This window comes from Taudactylus pleione, unplaced genomic scaffold (genome assembly GCF_031769625.1).
Source record: "Taudactylus pleione unplaced genomic scaffold, aTauple2 ptg000040l, whole genome shotgun sequence".
Lineage (NCBI taxonomy): Eukaryota > Metazoa > Chordata > Amphibia > Anura > Myobatrachidae > Taudactylus > Taudactylus pleione.
The window spans coordinates 27,923,292-27,943,707 of NW_028284442.1; the positions used below are offsets into that span (position 1 = coordinate 27,923,292).

General features: G+C 41.1%; 1 protein-coding gene across 1 annotated transcript in view; it reads right to left on the reverse strand.

Moving 5' to 3' along the window:
- SMG6 (SMG6 nonsense mediated mRNA decay factor) overlaps positions 1–20,416 on the reverse strand; it is a 245,408-nt gene that overhangs the window by 24,813 nt on the left and 200,179 nt on the right. The window lies entirely within an intron of this gene.

Genomic DNA, 20,416 nt, shown 5'->3' on the forward strand with positions numbered 1-20,416 from the left:
GTCCCAGCATACACTGCAAACTATCTGATGGGGTTTGGAGTTTCAGAACATCTGGAGATAATAATAATAATATCGAAGGTACCCAAATGGGTTACACAAATATCTGATTCCATGAGGGAACTGTAACAATATAAAATGTGAAAGACCAGTCTGAAAGTCACCACTGTGGGTGTAAGCAACAATATGCAGACCAGGGAAGTGTACAGGACCTTCCGAACACCACCATATCATATGCTCTGTGAGGTCTCAACTAGAAAGTTCCTGCTACGCAATAGTTTTTTTTTTTTTTTAAATAAATGTTTATTCAAATTCAGCATCAGTACAAGAAAGAAATGGGTACAAATGAGTATAATATATAGAGGTGAACATTGAATTAAACTGGTACAGTTACTACAACAAACAAAAAAAGCAGAAGATTTTTCCCCACTAGAACTAGGAACATGAATAGGTGGGTAGTTGCGGGGTGGCAGGCCACCTACAGGGCATGAAAGGCAAGTTAAAGAGGGCGAGGGAAAAACAAAAGAGGGGTTAGGATTAGAGGGGACAGAGAGTAAGAGGGCAAAGTCACACATTTGATAAAAATAGGGGTATCTGGATATTATTAAATGAGGTCCAGGATTTCCAGATCTGGTGTGATATATAAAGTCGATATTCATCATGTGTACACTGTAGGCATTCTATCAAGTCGTCACTTCAGCAAACAGTGCATGGTGGTCTAGCGAAGAGCAGTTCTGGCATAGGCCTCTGATGGAGTGGGGTTCTGGTAAGTATTCTTCCCCTATCCCTAATGCTTAGTAACCCTACCCGCTGCCTAAGTGTAACCATCTCATACCGCTGCCTAACCCAAATGTCGATATTCTGAGAATGTTGGGATTTCACATACTGACATTTCAGATGTCGACATTTCAACAATGTCATAACTGTAGCCATTGTGGTTTCGACCTTATGACTGCATCCCCCCAGTCCTTCCGAAAGGATTCAGCGGAATCCCACATTATACTGGTCATAAACTCCAAGTGATAGGTGTGCCAAAGTCTGGAAGTTATCTTGTGAATAGTAGGAGCATGAAGTTGCCTTCAAGGAGGTAGCAATTTGACATGTATAGATTATTTATGAATTGTTTTTATTCTGTGGAACAAAAACCTAGATGGAAGCCATTTATTTATTCATATGTGAAAGTAATAAAATTATTAATTTACATGGATCACCATCTGTTCTACAATCGCAGCCTCTCTCAACTATGCTGCAATACCTAATGAAGAACTATGCTGTAGCATTGGGATGGGTACAGGATACTGGCGTTTGGAATTCCAGCGGTCAAATCCTGACACCGGCATCCTGACAGGGTTAGGACACAGACACCTGCCGGTCGCTATCCTAACCCTCCCCCTCTCCCTACCCCAACCCTACCCTTAGTGCCTAACCCTAACCACCCCATAACCACGCTACTTACCTATAGGATGCCAGCGGTCGTGAAGCCGGCGCCGGGATTATGGTGGCAGTATTTTAAGCGCAGGCACCCCCTGCGTAGGGATACTGAACATAGCATTGACTACTGTTCATAAGGCGGGTATTATTTGACTACGGAAGTGAAAAACTTCACAGAAATATGGCAGTGTAAGTAGAATCTGAATTAGCTGTTCTAACATTTAGGGAAATGACGTGTGATGTGTCCATATAAACCCAACACAAAAAAACATTTCACTACAACAATGTGTCTTATTTACAAAGGTGTGTTTACTTACACACATCTAAACAAAAAAAGACCGCAAATGGGAGAATTTGAAGGGAGAAAAAAAAAATTTGATTATAAAACCGCTTAAAAATTGTGGAAATTAAAAACAAAAAGTTTCAGCAAAGCTACCTGACCGACAAGAGTATGTTAATTTTGTTAAAAACATGGATCCACACCTTTTACCTGTGGCTTACAAAGTACATTTCTACTACATACATGTTATTGAATGGTTACAAAAGCATATCAATTTCTAGTAGCTTAAAGTCAGCAATTTCATAAACCTTGCATTTTTCTATGTATTACTCATCTGTTCTTACTCCACCTTATACTTATTAAAGTGTTTTTCCATGTTAAAGTTGTCATCTAGGAAGCAGCCATTTTTAGCCTACGTTCTTGAAAATCTAGGCCACTATCACTAGCGTGGTTCCTTTTTTTATTAAACCTGCCCCCATCACATAATAGCACATCGGGGTCCCTACCATGGACAATATTTGCTCAATTCAGCAAGGCTCTAATATTGAAGATCAGTGTGGATCTCTGATGTTATGCTCGGCAGATATATTGTTCGTACAGCCGACTAAATATATATTATCACGACCATCGGCCAGTATGTAGACCCAATATTTCTGTGAACATTGTTCACCAATATAACAAGTGGACCATGCAGACCGGCAGATGCAATATATCTTTCAGACATATTGTCATCATCTGCCTGTGTGCATGGACGATTGACCGACCTGGTTGGTTGGCAAGTGTGAATGCATCAACATATCGGCAAAGTGTGTACTAGGCAATGTGCCCCGGAGAATGTTCCAAAAGACATATAGCTCCTGAGTGGACAGCTGTGTGCGCATCCAATCAGACGCTAGATTTCATGTCTCTAGCTGTCACTGCCAAGTGTGGAATTGTGCTGCTGATAGACATTTACAGTAGTGCACTAGCAAGGGTCCTTGCTGTAACCAAGTATCAAAAACCCTGCAGTTTTCGGCATATGGCCGGCATAGCATATGAAAGAATACATCATATTACTAGTCGGGATCGATGTGTTAAAAATAATTAAATCAATTAATATGAAAAGCCCCATGTTAAAATAAACCAATTAATATGAAAGCCCCATGTTAAGTCTCATTACAGTCCACGTTTTGTTCCGTTATTAGCCAGAGCTCATATAACATTGTACATTTTATTGCAATAGAGTACGCACGTGATCTTTTCCGGTTTCGCTTTTATTGGTGTTGTAGATTTCATTTCTACATTTTACTGCAATTCAGAAAAGTTATATATGCACTCATTGTTAAAAGCATGAGAGTTCTCACAAACAGAGCCCTCCCGATAGAAGCAGCATTCTGTAACAATGTAAGATCATCATCTTGAGTCAGGCATAAGCACAAGACTGGTGCACTGCATCGTTGAGAAGTAACGGATGTACTAATGTATTTATGCATAGCATAATGACCATTTTGGTGTGAAAATTTAATTTGAGTACAGTTAGTGTTTTGAATGCTTGTACTGGTGCCAAGAAGAAAAAACTGTTAAGGGGTTAGTACAAAATGTATTGTACTATGTTTTTTTTTAAAGCAATCCCAACAGGGTTGATGCTGTTAGATTAATAAGTGAGGCCGCCTCATTGCTGTTCAATAAACAGATTTAAAAAAAAAAAAGGCAAAGTAAAATGTACTATATATATCAAGAATAAAATACAGTATAACATTTGAGCAGTTGCGATAGAGGTTGCGATTAAGATTTTTTTTTATTATTATTCGCAACTACATAGATGTAGAAATACAATTGCACAGAAAAAAAAAGGTGAAAAATAAGAAAATATGAGTAGGAAACTTTACAAAGATGAATAAAGTTTTCTAAAGTGTGGGAGATTTAAAGAAGATCCCTCAACAATATCTGGAGGATAAGAACAACAAATTCCAAAAGACAGATAGGAACTTCAAACATAGTGAAATACACACATAATAAGTACAGATAGGCAAAATTAGGTATCAAAACAGTAGTGATATGCAATATGTATAGAAATATAAATGGAAATATAATGCAATAGCAAATACCCATGTCGCAATGAAAGCCGATTAGGAGGGGGCTAAGCTAATAGCCTAAACCCTAAGTCAAACCATACCATAATGAGGGGTATGCCCAGATGCAGTTACACAGCAGGCCTAGATATGCGTTCTATCACTATTCAAGAGTAACATAGTAAAATAAAATAATCTGGTTAGAGACATTAAAAAAAAAATGGAACGGGAGACTAGTGACCTGCCGTAACAGAAACCACTCCATATGTTAGTCTGGGATTGGGTAGGCAGACATTCAATATATGCTCCTCATTTTTTGAAGGCCAAGACTCCCTTTTCAATATTGAAGGGAGCCATACCTCTCTCACAATAAAGTACAACTAGTACAGAGATCTTCCATTCACTTAAAGTGGGAGAAGATAGTCAGATCCAAAGCTTGAGGATTAGTTGCTTGGCTACTGTTACCATAACCATTAAGGAGGGCTTCCAAGAGCCTATAGAAGATTCTGCCTCCCAGGTGAAGTCAGCGAAAAGGAAAGCAGCGGCACTCTTGTTTAAGTTTCAGTATGGAGTGTAAGTAATATAAAAGTTTGTTCCAAAACTTACAAATTTTTCCACAATACCATAGGTTATGGGATACAGAGGCATTTGAGGGGTTACATTTGACACAATTCCCAGTATCTGATGGCACAAAGTGCTTCCTATGGGCAGGGAATATACAGGTTCGAGTCAATACCCTAAGATGAATCTCATGTAACCGTGCTAACTTAAGGTTAGGAAAAACGGTCTCTAAATTTGGGAGAATTGATTCAAATTCACGTAACTCCGGTATTTTCACGTGCCATGTCTGGGAGATAGTGGACCAAGCTTGTGGGTTAAATTCAATCAAGAGTTTAGTAAAGATGACGTATTCTAAATTTAGCCAAACAGCAAAAGGAAAGTGTTTGAGATAAAACATCTGGAGTGTCCGATTTCCATAAAGGGTTGTCTAGTGATTGGGCATAATGACAGGCCTGCAAGAACATAAAGGAATGGGAGCGAGGGAAACCATATTTACCTTGTAACTGTGTAAATGAAAGGTAAGTGCCACCCGGGTCAAACACGTCTTTAATAGACATAATACCCTTTTGACACCAGAGTCTGTACAAAGGATTACTAAGGGAAGGAGGAAAGGTTGGATTACTCCAAAAAAGTACGTAAGGGGGAGAAAGGGGATTTTTCTTTAAGAGTGCATTGACGCTCAACCATGCTTTCTAGGTATCCCAAAATAGAAGGTTAGAACGGAAGGATGTCCCATTGCCTTTTCACCATCTTCTACATCCAGTGTTACAGGGCAGTTCTGTAGTTGGTCTTCATTAAAAGGATTACACTAAAGGCCTCATTTAAAGTTGAGACTATACGGTGTAACTTTGCACCTGGACAAACCATGCTGCAATCCAAGGTGTGCAAACACAATTTAATTATTTTCCACATCAGGCAAACACTTCCCGCTATGCATTTGGCACTCAAACACTGGGCAGCCTTATTTTTAGACTGTACAAAATGTATAGAAAGGAGATGTCTGGGCGCAACTAAAATGGTATGCTGTAAGCTCCAATCCTATCCTACTCTTGCCCAAAATACAAGAAAACAATAGTATATACTAATAATTTTTAGAATAGGATTAAAGAGCTCCCGATAACTAAATGTCCAAAAAAAAGGTTCTTCCAAAGTTCCTTTATCTTTTTCTTTTCTTTATGCTTCTTTCACTCAAAGTTTTTCCAATATGAAAAGGAAAACAAGAAAAGACAAAATCTGTATAAACTCTTTAAACGTTCTTCCTAACTTCATAAAGACATATGTGCAAATAGGTATCTTCAAAATTAGCACTCAACATGTAATATCCACCGAAAAAATGTAATAATTGAGATGTAATATACCTTACTCACTTAGTAACTGCATATACACCTGCTCATCAAGGTATCTTTACAAAAGAAAATAATTTTTCTTCTTCATAAAAAACACCACAATTCTTTTATTTGTGGTTTTTTTTTTGTGAAGAAGAAACATTCTTCATGTTTTTAAAGTAAATACATTTTTCATTACAAAATAACGTGACTTTTGCATATGAGACTTGTGGAGAAAACCCAAATAAAGATACCTTTACAGGAGGAAGATACATTAATTATGTGAGTAAGGTACGCTTTCCCTTGAATAGATTGTGTTGTCTATAGAGTAAAGATACCTTGATGAGCAGGTGTATATGTAGTTACTAAGTGAGTAAGGTATATTACATATCTCAATTATTACATTTTTTTGGTGGATATTACATGTTGAGTGCTAATTTTGAAGATACCTATTTCCACATGTGTGTTTATGAAGTTAGGAAGAACGTTTAAAGAGTTTATACAGATTTTGTCTTTTCTTGTTTTCCTTTTCATATTGGAAAAACTTTGAGTGAAAGAAGCATAAAGAAAAGAAAAAGATAAAGGAACTTTATTTTTAGACCGTGTTTTAGAGTTGAGCTAGAACTAGCCCCACTCCCAACTTTAAACACTGGTCTGCATATTTTTAATTTGCCCCCTCACCACTAGCAGAGCAAAACTGTTCTTCTAAATGGATGTAATCCTAGCAATGGCACACTTAAATAGTAGAATTACTCATTCAAAGCTTGTTTAGCCATTAGTATGGCTCTTTTCAGTGGCAACGCCACACAGCATCGACTGATAGAAGAAGACATTTCCATCCTGTCCTAAGATATTCCATCAGGTGTCATACACCACCCACTTCATTCTGTTTAGTTTAAACATCTACCCAATTTATAATTTAGCACCAAGACGTGTCTGTTCATCCTGTCAGACTGCACTGTACGTGTCTGGGAGTGGCTATACCAGTCAGGGTAGATCATGAAACGGGTATGTTACATGAAGAAGAAGCTTAGCACAGTCACTGACCAGCTAAGAGATGGCACAAATATTAAACTATTCCCCACATCAAAACAGTGCACTTATTGGGAGAACTATTTGAAAATATCTGGTTTCTTTTAACACTTGATCTTGTTCAAAGGCTTGACATGTACAGGTTAAATTACTAAGCCAATTAATGCATCAGAAAACCTATTTACATCTAAAATTGGGGGTGGGGGGAGAAGGAGAAAATGGAAGTGATTAGATGCATATATCCCTGATACCAGGTGAGAACAATTTTGTAAAAAAAATCAAAACACAACATACAACTTGACTGCCTAGATTGTTACTTTCTTTACAAGGCTAGATCGTTAATTTCTTTTCTTTTAGTACCAAATTGCATCAGTAATATATATTTTTTTATCTCACAGAGATGGGGCTACCATTTTTGGCTAAGACTAAGGGGCCTATTTATCAAGCCATTTTTTCATAGAATAATGCAGAAAATGCAGTTCAGTAATGATTATTGCCACTGCGATATACAATGAAAAAAATAGCAGAACTTCCGCTATTTTGATGTACATGCGCACCTAACGGGCCTATTTATCAATGTATTTTATCAGAAAACTATGCAGAAACTACAGTTTCTGCATATTTTTAAGTATTAACGCTATGAACAAATACCTAATGAAGGATAGATTACAGAAATCTATTGGAAAATGGCTAACTATCGGTGCAGATCGCAGTCCCTATTATTATCAATGGAGACTATCATCTGACCCCTATGTACCAATGCGGAAAGCAAAGTATTTAGGAGTTTGGAACCAGTGACTTACAACCATCCTCAGAGGACGTAAACAGTTATAGGACTATGGTGGCATTCTCGCAGGAGAGAGATCTTACAATCCCACTCCCGCAGCCTCCGGAAACTGATACTATATGCATGCGCAGTGTACATTTCCCGGAATGGAGTCTTCCACAAATGTGAAAGACTTCTGCAATATGCCGGGGATGGAACTTGCAGGGACAGCAGTTAGCACTACTGCTGTCCCTGCAAGTTAACTTTAATACATAGCGGGGATATTTTTAAATTTAAAAAAAAATATATCCTTTGAGACCCTGTAACTAATTGTGACAGTGCCGTGATTATTAACAGATAGTTTCTATAGAATAGTTAGAGACCTATGAAGAGAAAATAAGGCAATTTGTGCACCAATAAAATGTAATCTAGGACCTATGTGGCCATTTCTGCTATACAATTGCATACCCACATTTAGACACAGAAATAAGTTATGTATACATTTATTTTTGCTCTCCAAATATTATCAACCAATTAGACCACACCTTGAGAGAAGCTATTTTCACTTTATTAAATCATGATCGTCCACAGCTGATACACTTAACTGCACCACCATATTGTGGCTGCAGCAAGCAAATGAGACTGGCCGCATAGTTCAGTACATACAAGTCAAGAACGTGACCATACAATTGTCTTCACACTTATGCATACAGCGCAGAACCACTGAAATTGGTCACTGTATCGGTTACTGCTTACTATGGCTATCATTGCATTAATGAATGTTAACTTTAATAATCTGTTCAGTAGCATAGAAGCGGTCTACAATAAACATTAGTACACATACTGTAATTATAGATAACTGTAGCAGCCCCAGCAATTTCCCTGTGATGATGCTGTCCCTGACACACTGCAGGATTCCTGGGATTCAGTTACTCACTCTGAATAACTTGCATGCAGCCTGTTCTGTAATCACTTCCTTCTACATAAACTGTCCGCAGCATAAGCAGGGCAGCCGGTCACATACTACTGATTCCTCTTCCTACAAACCCATCACCTTCCTATGTCAGGAGTTACACTGCAGCTAGGCGATTCTGCTCATCTGTTCTACAAATAAAAGATTTCTCTGCACTGCTCCCAAAGCCGAAATGATACAAGTAACATATAAAAGGCACTAGGTGGTCACGGAACAGCTGAATGTTCCCGTGCTGCAGAATCATAAATGATGTAGTGTCTTATATGCACATCTCTATTTTCTGACTTATTTCATGCTGTTTGGCGTTACGGCTCCCAACATGAAATCATTCAGTGCATTGGACTCCTGTGTATCCATCTTATTACATGGACCAAGGGTAAATTCTATAAATACTCCACAGGCCGCTGTAATGCATTGGCAAAGCTGTGCATCTGATTCCTGCCCAAAATCAGGGAAAGGAAATGACAGATCAATAATCACTTCCCTGCAGTCGTACAGGTCGATCAACACTGGTTGTTCAGCACATTATCCATTACATGAGAACATTGTGCAACTAGGTGGGCTGGCACTGAACTGTGGATGCCAAGGCCATGCAGCTAGCAGACGTGCGCTGTCAAATAGGAAGTGTGCCTGCGGCAAAGCTAAAAGTTTCCTCTTACCGGTCTAAATTTACACGCAGTTGTGGCTAAGTGTGTCAGCTATCTGACCTACATGTGACCTCTGCCTGCAACCTACTTCAACAGAGTACCAGGACTTTCCTTTTCACTGCCTGGGCTCTCGGCAGCTTAACAGAAAACACGTGTGCGCAAGAAAACCCACACAGTCAACCTGTTTGCTGCCATGGTCACCCCTCTCCCCCCCTCTTCACCCCAAACTAACGATCTTTGGCAGGAAATAGGTGCCCTGCCAAAAGACTGCCTGAGGTTAAAGAGGAGGAGGGGGCCCGTCAGCTGCAAGAATGTTCTACTCACGCACAAGACCCCTGTGCTGAAGGATATGATTGAAGGACATGCACAGACCTAGCACAGGCAGGGAAAGGCTGGTGTAAAGCTCGGTTTTCAAGCGCCTTGCCATCTAGAGCTGTATGCCATTTGCATAGCAGTAACATGTACTATATACATTTAAAACCTTTCATACTGTAGAGGAAACAGAACCACTAATGAGAGAAGACAAAAATACATACAGGAAAAGTTGGTGCACATGTGTTTTTATATGGAATGACAGTGTTTTCAGTGCTTCTCTAATATTTAAATTCCGTGCATGATAGAAAGGGGTTTGCTATAAGTCAAGGGCGCACTGGGCACAAGAACTTTGCCATTCACTTAGGGACCGCAGAAGAATCGCTATTAAATTATGGGAATAAAGGATAGCAATCTAGTTGTACCTCCTGCTACAGTCACCACAGACGCTGTAAGTGGGAGCCATCTAATTGTCACCATCAACAGCCATTCAGTACCCCCAGTTTATCTTCAAACATTAAGCTGCTGTCAACGTGGAAGGTGTCAGCTGGTACCACTGTCTGCAGTGAGTATGGGACCTGGAACGTTTCACTAGTTCGGAAGAGAGTTTACATAAATCACACTTGGAAAGGGTTCCGAACTATAGATAGTAAAAAGGTTGCCCATGTCTAGACAGACACCAAATGAGAGTCTATAGGTCGACTGGGACAAACGTTCGACACACTAAAGGAAGACATGTAAGAAGGTCAACAGGTACAAATGGTCGACATGAAAATTGTCTCACATAAAAATGGTCAACATTTTTTATTTTTATTTTTTTTAGGGTTAGGCACTTACTGGAGGGTTAGGTATTTACCGTGACAATTAGGGACTTACCAGAAGGTTAGGCACTAGAAGGGACGCTTAGGGTCAGGCACCTACCCCATCAGTTATGGACCAAGAGGGAGGGCTAGGCACTTACCAGAGTGTTAGGCACTAGAAATGACGGTTAGGGTTAGGCACCAGGAGGGATGGTTAGGCACCAAAGGGTGAAGATTAGGTCTAAAAGTCAAACGAAAAAAAAAAAATCATGTGTCGACCATTTTCATGTCAACCTTTCAACTCTGTCGACCTTCTTACATGTCTACCTTTAGTGTGGCGACCTTTGTCCCGGTCGACCTATTGACTGTCTAACATCTGGCGTCTATCTAGACTGTCAACCTTTTCACTGTCTTTCTATCTGTTAGTCAACACCCCTTGCAAAGTCTACTAATACACACTTAAAAGACATATGAAGAACAAAACCTATAAAGAATGCCTAAATAACATAACTGAAATGGACAATCTCCTATGAATGTGCCAAAATCTCTTGTGTTATTCTTCAACACAAAACTGCCATAGGGCTTATGTGAGTCATGAACTAGATACGTGTGGTGGACTATTCACATGTATGAAGATATAGATATCTTTTTATTTCAGATTATTACTTCTTATAACCTGAGGCCCAGCACCTGCTTTCTAGACATCGCCAAAGAATGTCTAAAAATGATGCGGTAACTGAAGAAAACAATCCTGCGTGTGAAGATCTTTTAATCATATTTAATACCCAATTACTTTATAGTTTATTTACTATTTAATGCTTGAGCACTAGGCACTTGTCAATTCCAGTTGCAGAGGTTTTGAGGCTTTCACTGTCTATACAGATGTGTCCTTCCTTATACACCTATCCTTATTGCGCCAAATGCCTGTCGCGACTCAGACGCTCTATCATGGATAGTGATTTTCGCGCTTGTTTATTTTTCCTGAATTTCAATTATAGTGCACTAAAGGATTGATTCAGAGTTGTACGCTATGACAGCTGCTGGTGCTACACCATGCTAATGCCGCAGGAGGCATATTCTGTAAATAGACACCTCCTGCCGACTTTTGTGATTCGCTGCTGCGTCAGAAGACGCAGTATTGGATCACTCTGCGTGAACTACTACGTGTTTAGGATTAGTATATTTTTTTTTTCGCAAGGGAATTGGTATAAAGTAGCATATTAAGAAATTTTTTAATAAAAAGTTGCATGGTGCGTCTAAGTCACAATATAAGTGGCACACCAAACTATATAGCACCATCTGAGGATGGCCAAAAGTTTTGAGAATGGCACAAGTATTGGTTTTCACAAAGTTTGCTGCTTCAGTGTTTTTAGACCTTTTTGTCAGATGTTACTATGGTATACTGAAGTAAAATTACAAGCATTTCATAAGTGACAAAGGCTTTTATTGACAATTACATTAAGTTTATGCAAAGAGTCAATATTTGCAGTGCTGACCCTTCTTTTTCAAGACCTCTGCAATTCGCCCTGACATGCTGTCAATCAACTTCTGGGCCACATACTGACGGATGGCCGCCCATTCTTGCCTAACCAATGCTTGGAGTTTGTCAGAATTTGTGGGTTTTTATTTGTCCACCCTTCACTTGAGGATTGACCACAAGTTCTCAATAGGATTAAGGCCTGGGGAGTTTCTTGGCCATGGACCCAAAATTTCGATGTTTTGTTCCCCGAGCCACTTAGTTATCACTTTTGCCTTATGGCAAGGTGCCCAATCATGCTGGAAAAGGCATTGTTCGTCACCAAACTGTTCTTGGATGATTGGGAGAAGTTGCTCTTGGAGGTGGTTTTGGTACCATTCTTTATTCATGGCTGTGTTCTTAGGCAAAATTGTGAGTGACCCCACTCCCTTGGCTGAGAAGCAACCCCACACTTTACTGTTGGCATGACACAGGATGAAGACTTTTGGAGGATGGCCTGTTGTCAAGAAGGGCAGCAAATAAGCCACTTCTCTCCAGGAAAAACATTAGGGACAAACTGATATTCTGCAAAAGGTACAGGGATTGGACTGCTGAGGACTGGGGTAAAGTTATTTTCTCTGATGAATCCCCTTTCAGATTGTTTGTTGCCTGACCCTAATCTCCCCTCCCTGCACCCTAAACTTAACCCTCCTGGGGGGGGTGCCTAACCCTTAGTCCTCCCGGGAGCCCTAAACCTAACCTCCCCCCCCCCGGGATTGCCTAAACCTAACCCTCCCCCCGGGGGTAACACATTGCGACGCCCGACTAACCTACATTCGGTATGTCGGGCGTTGGGATTTCGGTGTGGGGCTAATGATAGGTGTCGGTATTTAGATGCCTATCTTTAGTCCCAAGCCTGGCTTTCAGTGTCAGGATTCTGGCGGTTGGTATTTTGACCGCCGGCATCTTGACTACGTCCCATGTGGATACATCTGTACTTTCAAAAACTGTCCTATACAGAGAAAACAGCTCATCAGGATGACCATTGTTATGAAGGCATTTTAAATAGTCACTAATGTCAACTAGTTCATCTTGCCATTATGATTGCTAATGATCGTAAGGTGATAAATATACATTTTCGCCCCCACCTCCATGTCATCAGCCTGACATGAGTGGATGTGAATCATTGCCTATACATCACTGTCCTTACGCATGGATCCACTAAAGCTTGCAAATCCACCCGCACCTTCCTCCTAACATGACAACCAACTGCTAAAGAATGAAGAACAGCACGAGATATATTTAAGTTTAAACAACTTCGTTATTTCTGGTATGTTATGTGGTTCAGTAAAACATAGCCTTTCACATATACTGTTACTAAATAGTTTTTTTTTTCATTTCTTAAGATATACATGATAAAAATATAACCCTGTCTGTCCACCTCCGTTACAATGTTGCACCACAGGATAAGCAGACCAATAAAATTAGTAGAGATCTCAGTGTATGCAGTGGTGTTAAGTACAGGAAGGTAGCATGATCAGAATAAATTAAATGTCCCTAAACGACGTGCAGTGTATGCCAACCACAGGGGAATAATACCGAAACAGTGTGACCTTGTGACCCCTCACTGCGGCTTCTTAGTATTGTGGTTATTATTTATGCATGATAACAATTTCTTAAACTAATGGAAACTATGCCTGTACACATTCTAGAGTTAGTCACTTCTCACAATACCACAGCTTGCCTGTAGGTGCACAAAGGGTGTCAGCAGAGGGACAGTGTAATAAGCCAGCTGGTGAACAAAGTAAAGCGGCCCATACATGATGCGATTTCCAAACGTTCCAATCTCGTGTACGATTTCCCTTCAGATTCTTCCCTTGAAAGTCTTTACGATTTGTGCCAAGAAATGGAACGATTGTACAAACGAGCATATGATCAGATGTGTTGTAAAGCGATTGTAAATCGTTTACAATATATCGTATTCAACAAATAACCTCACGATGCATCGGCTGGAATCTCAATAGGGGAGGGCTTATCTAGGGGGTATAAAAGGCAGCATCCATTTTACATCTGGGCACACTCTGCTCTGTGACAAGTGAAGCTTGGTTTTATACCCTGCTGAGCGTTGCACTTTGCATTGCCTGGCTCTACAAAGTGGTTTTGAGATGGATTCCAATCGCCATAAGCTTCTGCTAGCCTATGGCTATCTGATTCTGAAAGCTGATGCAGCTGAGGAGAGGAGGATGAGGTCCTCTGCTGGACCAAGGAGTGGTTGAGGAGGAGGGAGACTCGCTCCCATATGTCCCTGCTGAAGGAGATTAGGGAGAACAACCCGGACGATTACCACAACTACCTGGTATGGATGATGCCACAGTCCAGGAGTTGCTGCATCTGGTGACCCCCTATATACAGAAGCAGGATACCAACATGAGGAGGGCCATGCCGGCAGAGGAGAGGTTGGTGGCTACCCTGAGGTACCTGGCTACAGGAAGGTCTTTTGAAGACCAAAAGTTTGCGACGCTCATTTCCGCCCAGGCTTTGGGCCACATCATCTCGGACACCAGTCAAACCATTGTGAATGTCCTGAAGTTCCACTACTTTAAGGTGAGTAAAAACACTACACTTTTTTTTTCTGGTGAAAGAAAAAGTTTATTTTTTTTTCCACACTGAGGGAATAAATCAACCAACATGGCTGTATACATCAATAAACTTATTTTTTCTTAAAAGCACAATCAACATGGCTGCTTTGTAATGTGTCCCAAAACCAACATGGTTTGACATGTATAAGAACTGGTATATCAACAAGTTTTATCTCTCCCAATAGCTAGTCAGCTGTATGGTATACGGTGTGTCAGATGACGGATTGAACAGGCCAAGAAGCACATGGCGCAAGTGCCGATTGAGGCCCCGGTATTCTCCAATCTGTCCTTGCGCCATGCGTTTAGTGACCATGTCCAATCTGCATCATCCACACCGTATACCATGCAGCAGCTATTGGGAGAGATAATACTTGTTGATATTTTACAATTACAATATTTGAAAAAATGAACAAATTGGGGTGACTCCTCATCTTCCGCCAACATGGCTCTGTAAAGAACCTCAGAGGAGGATATGGAGGGGTTGGGGAGTCAGGTAAATGGGATGGGGTGTAGTGTGGGATGTGGTTGGCCCCAGTTGTGTGGCCTGGTAGGAATGGGATGATGAAGACCCATAGGGTGGCTGGAGTGTTGCCAGGGGCAGAGGGTCATCTGTCAGCCTCGTTGTGCTGCCCAGCTGTTTGAATTGCCTCTGGACAACTATATCGTAAATCAGCCTTTCAGCATGGAGCTGCTGCTGTTCTTCCATAGCCCTTAAACTACTGGAAATGTGTGTGCCAAGGTTGTCAAACATGTCAGGCGGTTTGGCAAGGGCATGCTGGACTTGCAACAGGGGATCTGGCTGCGGATGGCTTTTGCGCTGGTATCTTCTGCGCTTTGCAGCAGGCTCACTCATTTTGGCCTCGCTCTCGCTTGGCTCGGGTAATTGCGGGCTAATACGCCGGTCCAAATCAGGCGAAGCAGACTGTAGGAGGACAGAGAGAAAAGATTAATCTTTATATACTGAAAAGTCTAATTTTGTGGTTTCTTTTTTATTCCAGTTCCCAACAACGGTGGAGGAGTGGCAGATCATTGCTGAGGAATTGGAACGCCGGTGGAATTTCCCCAACTGCGGAGGTACTATTGATGGCAAACACATCCTCATTACCCCGCCTGCCTACAGCGGCTCCTTTTATTATAATTTTTTTTTTTTTAGTATAGTGCTGATGGCGGTGGTAAATGCAAATGATTAATTTATTTTTGTTGATGTGGGCAAAAATGTCCGAGCTTCAGGGTCATTCAAGCAAACTTTATTTTATGACAGACTTACCACCAATCATCTGAATTTGCCATCAACAGCGGCTACCAAGCATGGCCTGAACTAAGTTTTTGTGGCAGACGATGCATTTGCTCTACATGAGCACTTACTAAAGCCGTATGGACAAAGGGGCAAGACATAAGAAAAACGCATTTTCAACTACCGCCTATCCATGGCACGGCGAATAGTTGAAAATGCGTTTGGGATTCTCTCAGTAGCCATTTCAGGATATTCTACACGCCTATAAACCTTTGTGTGGATAAAACGGATTATGTCGTTCTTGCCTGCTGTGTCCTACACAATTTCTTAAGAAAAGCCAGCTCAAAACAACAGCGGACATTAGACACAGGGATAGGCGAGGACGACCAGGAACAACAGAACGAGGCTGAACAAATGCCCTCTGTGGCCACACCCACAGTAATGGAGACAACAGGGAGTGTGCTGGCCAAACAGGTCAGGGAGCAATACCTGGCCTACTTTAATGGAGTGGGGGGCAGTACCTCGGCAAGAGGACAGTATCAGCTAAACACATGTGAACAACATGTGGACTCAACAATTTAAAAACAATTGGCATGGTGTGTATGTGTACTTACGACATCCAAAGAGGATGGATGATCATTCTCAGGGTTTTTCACATCCTACTCATCGGGGGACACTGTCTACCATCAGAGTTTGTGATGCTCGCTGTGGCTCCTGTTCATGGAGGAACTACAGTAGGTGGTATTACCACAAGGTGCTTGCATAAACATGACATGCCCCCGCTCCAGATGCCCGCGAATCCTGCTCTTTCTTATGCTCCTTCACATACTGTTCTTAGATTTAGTATTTGTGCTTTAACCCATTTTGGACAGGTGTCATCATGGTATGGCAAACTAAATGTGACCAGCTCGTCTATAGCAGCAATTCTCTTGGTCTTGTTGCTGTAATGTGGACTTTTTATACGCCATAAACACTCATGGATGCGATAGCGCTCTAAGAATCCCGTCACAAATTGACGTTCTCGATTACTTGATCTTTCTGTAGAAAAACAGAACATAACTGTTTTAAAACAGATTTTTAATGTTTAACCAGTAGGGTTATGTTAGACAATTTATTATGTTTTTTATGTGTTCAAGCCAATTTAGTTTGTTTTTAATGTGTTTATAAAAAAACAAAAAAATTGTCTGTACATTTTCATAATACATTAATATGCACTATTGAGTGGCCGTTATATTTGAACATTGGTGTGCCAGGGGTATAAACATTGGTATGCCAGGGGTATAAACATTGGTGTGCCAGGGGTATAAACATTGGTGTGCCAGGGGTATAAACATTGGTGTGCCAGGGTGTACAATGAGGTACTCACTTCAAAACAGTCCACAGCTCACACAGACGATCAGCACGAATCCTCCTGGCCTCATTTCCGTCTGTCACAAAATGGAGGAAAGGAGTGACCAGGGATTTTCCAAAACATACATCGGATCTTTCGACAAGCAAAACAGCATACAATGTGCGTCACATCGTACACGACTGGTCAAAATCTCACTGCAAGTTCATCTGATCTACAATGCCGATTCTCTACGCCATGGATGCGCATCGGCATCTTAATCGCATAGGAAACGCCATTTTTTTTACATGATTGGTCGTTATGAAAGATCGTGTGGCCCAGCAGGACAACACTGCTACCTGCAACTCTGCTCTCTTCATCCCTCCGGCCTGATGTCTATCTAGAAGCCTTCCCTCCATACTCCTGGAGGCCTATTCAGACGGTGCCGATATCAATATGGCATTGCTACTTAGTTTCTTTGGGCCAGTAGGTCAGGATAAGGCACAATATCCTTAATTCTACAAGTGTCATAAGTGTCATTCACCTCCTATGCCCCTCCTCTAAGCCTCTGCCTTGGCCAGACCTACTCTATTTGGAGTTACACATCAGAAATGCCCCTTAGCACTTTCGCCCTCTACACCATATGGACCCCTACAGAAAGTAGGCATCAACCAACAGCTTAGCCGCCTCCTCCTCAGTTTCCCACATTGATCATTTAGTCAGCTGTCCTTACTTCCCAATTATGTCTCTTACCCCTCCTTCTGGATTGCAAGCTCTCACGCGCAGTGTAATTACCCACAATGTCTCATGTCAGTCTACTCTACTTCCTCTTGTATGTCCCCTCTTTTGCTGAATTCGTGTATCTTGTATGCAATTCTATGTAACCAAGGTTTGTATGTCATTATGCACATCTTGTTGGTATGTCTCTCAGACAAGATATGCATATAGCTTCAGCCATGCACTCTGTAATACAGATATAATGTACAGGGGAACAGTTAAAGCAGAATACTCTTTACATCCCTGCAAATTCTGTGGCACCTTATAAATAAAATTTGAAGACTGTAAAAAGCAGTCATGACAGTGGAAAAACTGCTGCAACGCCTATCACATAAAGCTTAACATAACCCATACAGACATGCACACTGGCGTCAAATGGCATGTATTTACAACCTGCTGTATCCAAATGTTGACTACATTTAAAATCGCCACTATTTGTTGATAACAAGAATCCACTACACCAAACTGCAAGCATCTTTGGCCTTAAATAGGTTAGATAAATAACAAAAAGAAAAATAATGTTTTTTGTTACTTATTTAATCTACTAATTGTCGAACGATAGCACCCCTCTTTTCTAGCTCAGATTTTCCAAATAATTTAATAGTGATATTTTGAGGGGCCCACTAGTATTTGTATACATTACCAATTTCAACAAGAAAAGGTACCAGTGCGGATTAGTGTTTTTGTACGTGCAGCATCTTAAGTTAGACATATAGTAAAATCTAAAAATGTTGGTATTTGTATCCTCCAAGGGCGGAATTCAATTGTTTCAGCCACCCTTAGCATCCAATGAAGCTATTTAATTGTTGCTCCTATCGGGCGCGATCAGCTCTGTCCTTTAATATCAAATGGGTTGCAGCACTGAGTCCTAATGTACTTTTTATCCATTTGTCAGGCTCTTGATCAAACTACCACTATTCACTGATAAACTGTATTAGGTAAATTGTCTTAACTAGACGATTTTTAAAATGATATTGCTGATAACGACACATCGTTACGACAACTTTGTTTAATCGTCTAGTGTGTGCGCACTAGATAGTTAACGATGTGCGTTCCCGCGGGTCATTAACGATATCCCCAGTCTGTATTTGCAGTACAATCTGGGGATATCGTTAGCGATGCCATGGTGCCGAAAGCATCGCTAACTATATCCCCAGACTGTACTTCAAATACGAATGCTCCACCCAACCGTCGTTCGTCGTTGCCAGCATCGGCAAAGTGTGTATGCACTTAGCGATGCCGGCACCCACGCCAGGTCTCGCCGCTGCCAATATCGCTGGGTATACACATTGTTAGGTGTATACCCACCTTTAGTCCCTAGTATCGCTAGTTCTCAATGTAGAAGCTGCAACCAGACTGAGAAGAACACAGTAGGGTTGGCCATCGACCATCAATAGTTTACAAATATCAATGGTTTACTACCGATGGTCGATGGTTTTGCCATCGATGGCAGAGAGCCACTTCTTTTCTGCCAAAATAGAACCCAATGTTTTTTTTTTCTGCTCATGATACAGAGCTTGGCCCTGTCCCCTGACTGCCTGATCAGTCCCGCCCCTTGCTTTTTTTTTTTTTGATTGGCCAGCGGCTTGACAAGCACCCGGCAGTGGTAGCCATCAAGTGGTGCAAACCATCGAAGGTTCACCATAGACTTATTATACCATCAATAGAAAACCACTGATCGCCATCCCTAGAGCACAGAGAGAGAGAGAGACTACAAGACAAGTCTGAACTTGCTAGTTGCGTGGTTAGCGCAAGAAGGGTTCAACTGCCGTACTTAATTTATTTTTTTTTACTCCTGTTCCCAAAGGCTTCCCAAAATGAAACTTATACCAAAAGAGAGATAGTATTTAAGTGTATAACATGCTTTATGTACAAAAAATTAAACATACACTTTTTTATTAGATATTCAAGGTCTAAGGTCACATCATGTGACCTTGAAATGTAAAAGGGGTAAAAGTAAATATTTAAATATAGAACCATGGTCCCTTAGCTTCAAAACAAGACCAACATGAAAGTTCTACCATAATTAGAAGCAAAGTTATGATTTGTTTTAGTTGACCTTGCAAGCATACATTTTTTATCATGTTTGCAACCCTGTAGCATCAAACACAGTGTATCACTGATGGCTAAAATTTTACATATGAAAGTTATGCCGGGAACACACTCACAGATATATTGGCCGATCAATTGATTGGCCAATATATCTGCTGGCCGTCGGCCAGTGTGCTGCACAGTCAATGGACAGATATGTCTGCAGACATATCTGTCCATCGGCAGGTGTGTCAGCAGACCGCCCGGACACACAGCGGCAGCCGCGGGGAGGGAGGTGGGATACGCCCGCCGGGACACGCCCCCCGGCTGCCGGGACACGCCCCCTGGCTGCCGGGACACGCCCCCTGGCTGCCGGGACACGCAGCCAGATACAGGTGATGGCCGTTCAGTGTGTATGAACGACCATCATCTGCAGATTCCACCTTTGCTCTATGTCGTCTATCATCCTACCAAATTTTACGAAATTCTGAGATGGTCGGTTTGAAAAGTTACTTTTTTTGTGATGAATTGGCATGGAACGACTCTACAATAAAATAAACTATTCTCCATAAATAATACCTTGCGCTAATCAGAGTTCAGAGCTTTATCTTTTGCTCTAGTGCAGATGCTATATTTCATGGTTAAGTAGCATAAAAACCTATTCAGTTTGCAAACCACATTTAACTGACCGGGTTTAAACTGGTGCATGTATATGTATTTAAAAAAAACAAAAACCAAAATTTAAAGTTACAACCACACCCACATAAAAACATCCTG